Raw genomic sequence first — 10,289 nt, forward strand, 5'->3', positions numbered from 1 at the left:
CTGTGACCCATTGCCCGACTGTGTACCGAACCTGGCCTGTGTCCCGTGTTTGCCTCTGCCTCACGTCTCATTACCTGCTCTGTCCGGCTGTTGATGACCCCCTGGCTCACATCCCGGCTACGCTTCCAGCTGCTGATCCAGCGACACGGGGCTCCTGTTCTCAGTTCAGCACTCTCCAGTCACCTGGTTCCTGCCAAGACCCAGCCTAAGCCATCTGCTACAGCAGCCCTCGTGCCACTCTGTGCACTCCACTACCTGTCATCACTACCAGGGGTGTTGGACAGGAGGTGCAAGAGAAGCCCCCTCTACAGCTCGATCTCCACCAGGTACGTGACAGGGACACCGCAAGATGCGTTTCACACAATTATAGGTGCTTTGTCATGACTAAGCACCTATAATCGTGTGAAACACATCTGCCGGGCATGACCAGTGTAGATAAGATGTCCCACCTTGTTTTGTGTCTGCCCAACCATGAGTACTCACCATCCCCCTTGCTATTAACTAAATTAATGAGACCACACATAAATTGGAGTACTAATGGCCCCAGCAGCCTTTTTATTAACAAAAACAACTTATCAGCCTGTTGGTCTTATGACTGAGACAACCCACACCCGCAGTGCAACCATTACCATATTCCAGCTAACCTTAGTAACTGGAATACAGCAGAGGGGCACATACCACCGATGAGCCCCTCCACACTTCCATCTCAACCGTATTTTCTCCCACCGTCAAAAGACCAACCACCGCCATACAATCAGCTGCCATGACATCCTTCGCTCATATTGCACCTGCAAAGAGATAAAGCAAACCAACCAAACAAAACAAAACCCAGGGAGGGTGGGAAACTGCCTGCTTGTCACCTGTCCCTTCTCTGCTGTCCAGGAGACCCCACCTATCCCTTAACTAACTACCACAAACCCCTCCTCATCCTGTTGCTCCAACCAATCCACCTCTCACCCATTCTCCACCTACAATCCTTAACCTCATAGTTGCTTCCTCCTCTCATGCCGGCCCTGTACTATCTTTAATTTTATTATTATTATTATTTTTTCTCGTCTTATGCCCTGTACACACAAGCGGAATTCCCGTTGGAAAATACTTGGATGGTTTTTCCGACAGAATTCCGCTCAAGCCTGCCTTGCTCACACACACGGTCAGGGCCGCTGATAGGCCAGTACAGCTGGCCCAGTTGTACCGGGCCCGGCTGGCAGGGGGGCCCGGGCAGCCTCGACAGAACCAATTAATGTTATTAAAAAAAAAAAAACCTCCACAGCCCTGACCGCTAGTCAACCGTCCACACCCCACCCCCCACCCCGCTTTCTACATTTTTTTTTTTTTAGATCGCCGCTGCTGCCTGCTAGTTCCGTAAGTATGCGGCAGCAGGTAGGGACTATTTCCTCTGTTTCGGGCGCGGAAGAGTATCTCCTCTCTCTCCCGCGCCCGCTCCTCTGCTCTGCTCAGTCTGCAGAATCAAGTCCCGGCCAGCTTGTCCTTCCCTGGCGCCGCGGAGTGATTCTTCTCCCTCCGCGGCGCCAGGGGAGAGAGTGAGAGAAGGAAAAGCACAGGCAGTTGCAGAAAGAAAAAAAAAAACACTTTTTGTGACACTCCGGGCAGCGAATCCAGGAATCCAGGGAGGCAGACAGCACAGCAGCCAGCGCTACTACTACAGTCAAGGAGGAAGTGACTCTGTCCTGGGGCCAGGAATCAGGTAACAGGTATGAATGTACTTGTTTGGGGGGGGGGGGGGTCAAGATCTACTGTCTGCAGGCTCACTCTAATTATTATTTCAGGCCTGGCTACCCCACTGTAGCTGAAAGTACTGAGTAGTGGTAGCATTTAAGGAAAATGTTTCACTGCAAATACATACCTCCCAACCGTCCCGGATTCCGCGGGACCCTCCCGCAATTCCAAGTGTGTCCCGGGGTCCCGCGGACTAGACTAGAGTCCCAGAAAACAGGGCCCCAGGCGACCAGGTGGGGGTCAGCGTCTGTGTCAGGTGGGGGTCAGCGTAATGTGAGTAGTGCAGAAAGTAGGAGTCAGGTGGATCAGTGTGTGTGTCAGGGGGTCAGATAGATCACATGTGTTTAAAACATGGAAAGAGTGCAGCGCTATGTGGTTAAAATCATGTGTGAAATAAATGTTATACCTTGAAATGTAAACAAATGATATGTGAAAAATGTATTAAAAGGAAAACTAATGCAGAGTCCAAAAAGAACATAACATAGTCTGTGAAGAGTTAATTTCAAAAGCACACTACACAGACCACACTGTGGAATCTAGGAGCCAGCTAAAAAAGTTAGGAGCCAGAAACGCACCCTGTCCCACCAAGCTCGTGCGCAGAAAAAAACGCATACGTAAGTAGCGCCCGCAGGGCCGCTGATAGGCCTGGAACTGGCCCTGTTGTACTGGGCCCGGCCAGCAAGGGGGCCCGGCAACCTGATCAGATAAAAAATTAAATCTAAAAAAATAATCCTCCAGCCATGCCCCTTAACGACAACATCACCCCCCCCCCCCCCCCCCGACACGTTAAGATTTTACGCTTTTTGTTTTTCGTTTATGATTGCTAGATGAACTATTAGGTAGCGGCAGGGAAGGGACTTTTTTCTGTATTTCGGGCGCGGAAGAATACCTCTTCCGCGCCCGCTCCTGGTGCTGGCTTAAGTCCCGGCCAGCACGTCGTCTGTGTAGTGCCGTCCTCCTGGCACCGCGAGTGATTCCTTCCTGTCTGAGTCTGAGTCTCTCCGCGAGAAGTAGCAGTAGCAAGCAGCGGCGGTAGAGGCAGAGGTTCCCATCTAACTGACCCCCAAAGTCCAGACAACGGCAGCCATCGGGGAAGAAGTGACTCGGTCCCAGGCAGCTAAAAATGACACAGGTGTGTGCTGGGGGGGATTCAAGATCTACTACTACTGCAGCAGCAGCGTGTATAAATTATGGCATCGGCATGGGTGGCTCTGTCTGCCCATAACGCATTTGCTGCCTGCAGAGACAGTGCCACCCATGCAATGCCGTAATGTGCTGCAGACAGTGCCACCCATGATGCTAATGCCATAACGCATGTGCTGCCTGCAAAGACAGTGCCTACCCATATGGCCAATGGCAGTGTCTGCAGCACAATATGGCATTGGCAGCATGGGTGGCACTGTCAGCAGGTAGCACATGCGTTATGGTATTAGCGTCATATATGGCACTGTCTGCAGCACAGTATGGCATTGGCGGCATGGGTGGCACTGTCTGTAGGTAGCACATGCATTATGGCCCATAACACATGTGCTGCCTGCAGAGACAGTGCCACCCATGCCGCCAATGCTGTAATGTGCTGCAGACAGTGCCACCCATGCCGCCAATGCAGTATGGTGCTGCAGACAGTGCCACCCATGCCGCCAATGCAGTATGGTGCTGCAGACAGTGCCACCCATGCTGCCAATGGCATTATGTCATTGGCGGCATGGGTGGCACTGTCTGCAGCACAATATGGCATTGATGGCATGGCATGGGTGGCACTGTCTGCAGTACGTTATGGCATTGGCGGCATGGGTGGTACTGTCTCTGCAGTACATTATGGCATTGGCATGTCCCGCTGTCAAGTCACTGGGCCAGGGGGCGGGACCAGGGGTGGAGCTCAAGGGGGGCCCCGTCAGGTAGGCTGTACGGGGCCCCATGAGTTCTATCAGCAGCCCTGCACACGGTCACACAAAAGTTCGGTGAACTTTTGACTGCCAAGAACGTGGTGACGTAAAAGACTACAACGAGCCAAGAAAATTAAGTTCTATGCTTCCGAGCATGCGTCGATTTGTTTCCGAGCATGCAACGGAATTAAGTGCGTTGGAATTTGTACACACGATAGGAAATTCCGATCGGAAAACAGAGAACCCGCTCTTTATCTTTTTCCGTCAGTTTTTCCGTTGGAAAAAGTCTGATGGAGCACACACACGGTCGGGATTCCCACACAAAAGCTCCCATCTGACTTTTTCCGATGGGAAAACCGACCGTGTGTACGGGACATTACTCTCTGGTCTTGCGGGGTCACTCTGGGATGTCCCAAAAAAAGGATTTTGGATCACAATCGTGGGGTACAGCCTGTTGTTCTTTTGCACATTTATTGCTGAGGCGAGCCGAGGCGGGCACCCACTAGTTCCATCAGGCTTCCTCATCTCACCTGGTGTGGCAAGCCTTCTTTGTCTAAAGCGTTAGCTGTAGAAAGCAGTTTTCTGCGTTTTTTAGCTGTTTTTTTTTATACTCCCACGAAAGCTTATGGCTCAAAACCGCTCATAAACACTGCATAGCCAAAGTTTTTCGTGTTTTTATCTTTTTTCAGAGTTGGAACATATTTTACAGCTGAAAAACTCCTCTTAAAACCCACTAGTTCTGGGGTTTTTTTTCCAGTCAGAAAACGCCCTGATAAAAGCCTATGGACACATAGGATAACATGCTGGAGAGTTTACTGGCTGCAGAAATAAACGCCTGAAGCAGCTGTAAAAATGTCCTGTGTGCATGAGGCCTATCTAGGAGGGTGTTATAACGGGCACACAGACTTCCATGTCTATGTTCAACCTCTGAGTATGAAGTATTGTTTGGGTTTTGTGTGTTACGAGCCGTGCTTGTGAATGAGATAGTCCAGCTCAGCGACCACCCGCAGATCGTTTGGAAAAAAACACAATCGTTCCGTCTTTCTATGTCTTCTAAAGTAGGGAGATGAGATTCTCTTCACTACTGTGAGGAAAACACCTCCTCCCCCCTCTGTGCTTTGTTTTCTTCCGGGTCAAATATCACTGATCAGTCCCAGCCTCCTCCTGTGTTGGAGGAAGTCCCCCCTCCCAACTGCATTCCTTCCCCCGTGTGTTTCTCTTCCTGGTTTCAGCGATGGCGTCTGCAGACCTGAGAGCTGAGCTGGAATGTTCCGTCTGTCTGAACATTTATACAGATCCTGTAATGCTGAGATGTGGACACAACTTCTGCCGGGCCTGTATTGATCGTGTGCTGGATACACAACGTGAGGCTGGAGATTACTTCTGTCCTGTGTGCCGAAAAAGGTTCAGGAGTCTTCCTGCACTGCAGAGGAACATAACGCTACGTAACATAGTGGAGAATTTCCAGTCTGCTCATCCAGACCAGGAGGAGTCCGGGGTCTTCTGTACTCACTGTGTGGACTCTCCTGTACCTGCTGTTAGATCCTGCCTGCTCTGTGAGGTTTATCTGTGTGATAAACACCTGAGAGTCCACAAAAAGTCCCCAGAACACATCTTATGTGACCCCACCTTGTCCATGGAGAGCAGGAAATGCTCAGTCCATAAGAAGATCCTGGAGTATTACTGCACTGAGGATGAGACCTGTATCTGTAAGTTTTGTGTGACTGGAGGACATAAAGGACATAAGATGGAGTCACTGGATGAGGCTTCTGAGAAGAAGAAGGAGACACTGAGGAATGTTCTGCAGAAGCTTCTGACAAAGAAAGAGGAGACGGAGGAAAGAGTCCAGAGTCTGCAGGAACACAGGAGGAAAGTAGAAGAAAAAGCAGCTGGTGACACCAAGAAAGTCACTGTCCTGTTTAGAAATCTCAGGAGACGTCTGGATGAGCTGGAGGAGAAGTTCCAGGATGAGATTTCCAGGTGGGCACAGGGGGTCTCCATCTGCATGTCACAAATGATCCAGGATCTGGAAATAAAGAAGGAGGAGCTGTCCAGGAAGATGCGTCACATTGAGGAGCTGTGTAACACGACGGATCCACTGACTGTCTTACAGGAATCAGACACAGGTGACTTGTGTGATACTGAGGATGGAGATAATGAGGACAGAGAGAGACATGAGAAGCTCCTCCATGATGGAGGGGGTCTGGATGTGGCTGGGATATCACGTGGATTACGTGCATTGTTTGATATAATGAGAGGGGTGAATGTAGACTTCTATATACAGGGAGCTGCAGACATATTACTGGATGTAAACACAGCTCATAATACTCTCCAGATATCAGGTGACAGGAAAACTGTATCCTGGTCAGATAGAAAACACAATCGTCCAGAAACTCCAGAGAGATTTTTTGGTCATCCTCAGGTGTTGAGCAGTCAGAGTTTCTCCTCAGGGAGACATTACTGGGATGTGGATGTCGGGGGGTCAGATGGATGGATAGTTGGAATGTGTTACCCCAGTATAGAGAGGGGAGCAAAGCCGTCATTTATTGGATTGAATAACAAGTCCTGGGGTTTGTTCAAAAAAGATAACCAAAATTTGGCGGTACATGACGGTAAAGGGACCCACTTACTTGTTAACATCAATAACGGAGTCAGGATATATCTGGATTATGAGGCCGGGCGGATCTCCTTTTATGATCTGTGTGACCCGATCCGACACGTCCACACCTTCACCACCACCTTCACTGAGCCCCTCCATGCTGGGATATGTGTATGGAGAGGTAAAATAAAGCTCTGTGGGGGTAATCAGAAGATCTGAGAAATCTGCCCAGAGACTGGTGATGTCACAGAGAGGGGGCATTGATTGGTGGAATATTCAACCAATTAGATAAGACAGTGGGAGGGGGTCTTGTGTCTTGTATGTTCTTCTACTATAAATAAATATAAGTGAGATTTCCTTTACAGTCCCAGACATATTTTTACTTCCATTTTTACATAACACACTATCTATCAATCTATCTATCAATCTATCTATCTATCTATCTATCTATCTATCTATCTATCTATCTATCTATCTATCTATCTATCTATCTATCTATCTATCTATCTATCTATCGCATTTGTAGACAGTCTCATTCCTTATTGTTAATACATTTACAATGAGTTTGTTCTATTGATTATTTTATTGTGTGAAGAAATACAAATGAATAATAGATCTACAAATAGATAGAGATTAAAATCGATGTAAAAATAAATCTCAGAGGAAATATATATGAGGATCTTTAGAAATATTTACTAGTGAAAGAAAAAATGGGATTCATCACTAATATAATGGGATCAATATATTAATGTATGATTAACAAAGCTGGAATATGTCACTAATATAACGTGTCCCCGTAGAATGGATCACCAATAGAATTCTATGGGATCACTTTTATAATAGATCCCAATATAATGTGTCCCCATAGAAATCAAATTTCTTTTTTTGACCACTTTAGCCTCGGAAGAGTTTACCCCCTTCCTGACCAGAGCATTTTTTGCGTCGCTTTAGCTGACAATTGCGCAGTCGTGCGACGTGGCTCCCAAACAAAATTGATGTCCCTTTCCCCCCATAAATAGAGCTTTCTTTTGGTGGTATTTAATCACCTCTGCAGTTTTTATTTTTTGCGCTATAAACAAAAAAGTCCGACAATTTTGAAAAAAAAGCTATATTTTTTACTTTTTGCTATAATAAATATCCCCCAAAAATATATAAATAAACATTTTTTTTCTCAGTTTAGGCCAATACGTATTCTTCTACATATTTTTGGTAAAAAAAAAAACGCAATAAGCGTATATTACGTGTGACAGTAAAAAAGAGAATAAATGACTAAAAAGTCAAAGCAGTTCAGTTTATACTGTAGCAGCGCTTGAACACAGAGTGTGAGCTCTGAAATAAAGTTCTATGTTGACATAGGTATCAGAATAATGGTGCGGATGAACATCAGCAATAAACAGTGTCTTTCTTAATATGTGCTCCTTATCACCAGGGGGGCTGTGTTTCACCAGTAGTGTTGAGCAGAATACGCCATATTCGATTTCGCGATATATCACGAATATATAGCCGAATATTTGAGAAATATTCGCTAAATTCGAATATTCGTGATATTTTATCGAAATGAAATGTTTGCGAAATTTCGCTATTGCGAATGCGAAAATAATTGCGAAATTTCGACAACTGCGGTAGGAGCACTCTGATTGGCTCAGAATATTCGTGATATTTTATCGAAATTTCGCAAAATGCGAATGCGATATTTATTGCGGAATATCGACAACTGCGGTAGGAGCACTCTGATTGGCTCAGAATATTCGTGATATTTTATCGAAATTTCGCAAAATGCGAATGCGATATTTATTGCGGAATTTCGACAACTGCGGTAGGAGCCCTCTGATTGGCTCAGAATATTCGTGATATTTTATCGAAATTTCGCGAAATGCGAATGCGATATTTATTGCGGAATTTCGACAACTGCTGTAGGAGCCCTCTGATTGGCTCAGAATATTCGTGATATTTTATCGAAATTTCGCAAAATGCGAATGCGATATTTATTGCGGAATTTCGACAACTGCGGTAGGAGCCCTCTGATTGGCTCAGAATATTCGTGATATTTTATCGAAATTTCGCAAAATGCGAATGCAATATTTATTGCGGAATTTCGACAACTGCGGTAGGAGCCCTCTGATTGGCTCAGAATATTCGTGATATTTTATCGAAATTTCGCAAAATGCGAATGCGATATTTATTGCGGAATTTCGATAACTGCGGTAGGAGCACTCTGATTGGCTCTGATGCAAAAGAAGGGCGGAGAAAATAATCGCGCGATATTCCGATTGCCGAATAATCGCATTGCGATTTTTCGGCAAGATAAAATGATCGCTTCAGCTACTCGGCCCAAGGTCTCTAATCATACCAGCAATGCTTTTAGACGTCGATGAAGATCTCTAGGATGTGATCTGTTCTAAAAATAAAATTGAAAAAATTCGAATATTCGGAATAGCGAATATTCACCGCGAAATTCGAAATATATCGCGAATACTCGAATATGCCATATTCGAGCCGAATATTCGCAATACGAATATTCGTGAGCAACACTATTCACCACGTGGGGGGATACTATCCCCTTATGGGGATGCACTCACCAGACCAAGAATAAAAAACAGCATGGGATACACATCAGCTTCTGTCATCAGTCTTTGCACTCTCCACCACTCTGCTTATATGTGTCTTGCTCGTGTACATATAAAGGAATAAGCTTAGATAGTGTATTACCGTTTTAAAAGTTTATTTACAAAAACCCACAGGTCCCCTTTAAAATGTGTGTACCACAATGCAATAGATAATAAGCATGTATTTGTACTGTGCCTGTAAATCCTTCCTGGGTATATGGTACAGGTTCTGGCGCTCAGGAGCACTCCTCTGTTCCTGATTCTCCAGGTACACAGTGTCTAGGTCGTCCGATGTTGGCCACACCCTGACGCGTTTCGTCATTGGCTGACTTTGTCTGAGGGTGTGGCTACAACAATCGGCGACCAGTTAAATATCCCAGGGTGTCCCATAGCCCCGCCCACTCATTCGCCGTCATGGCGCTTGTCCCGCGCGTGTGCAAAGGCTCCAGCGAGGTCCGCGCCAGGAGCAGGGCGGAAGTGGGGCGTGGACTCCCGATAGTGTCCAATCAGGAGTGGGCACGTCCTTTCGTGTGGCGTCATGACGCTCGTCTCACTCAGACGCACTGGCGTCGATGAGACAAGTGCCAGGCAATGGGCGGAAGTGAGCGCATAGCTCGTAAGCCGCGCAGCCGCATGTTGTGATTTGAGGCCACTGCCCATATTGGGTCAGGTAAGCCAATCACAAGAAAGAGACAGACGGGATGCGCGCGCATCTCGATGTCGAGAACTGCAGGCACGCCCACCCTCGTCTAATAGGCCAGCCGGCCTGTAATGTCTCCTTAGGTCAGTACAGTTATATACATTAGACAGCTCACTCGCACAATGTGTGACACAGAGTGAGCGATAAGTATACAGATATGAAAATACTAAAACAATGTCATACAGGTTAGTTTAACCCCATGATATGAATCATATAAAATACATGACACAAATCGGGACATAAATAGTAAATAAACATGACAGCACTCATAATATATACATATATAAAACACAAGTATGAAATATATATAAAATATATAAAATAAAACAAAAATACATATCTCCATAAAAAATCTATATATCCATAAAATATATACATATAAAATATATATATAAAAAAGGATAAATATAATTATGTTAAAAAGGCGGACCTTAAAACATAAATATGAATATTAAAATATTCAAATATACATCAACATCACCCTAGGAACCCGCCCAGTGTGAAGGTACCTAGTCAATAAATGTTGTGTAATAAATAGCCAGCAATGCCATTTTAGATCCAGAGAGACATGGGTAACCACAATGGAGCTAATGACTTCAGACTTAATGATACAAAGCCTTTCGGGAGGATGTGTGTTTTACCAGATGTTATGCATTTTTCTATGAATCGTTTATAAAGCAGTTAATGTCCAGTTCAATGTTCATGCCTTTTGGGGCAAGTGATTCGGTCAAGTATATCCATCTTGTTTCACATTTTGA

This window comes from Rana temporaria, chromosome 3 (genome assembly GCF_905171775.1).
Source record: "Rana temporaria chromosome 3, aRanTem1.1, whole genome shotgun sequence".
Classification (NCBI taxonomy): Eukaryota; Metazoa; Chordata; class Amphibia; order Anura; family Ranidae; genus Rana; species Rana temporaria.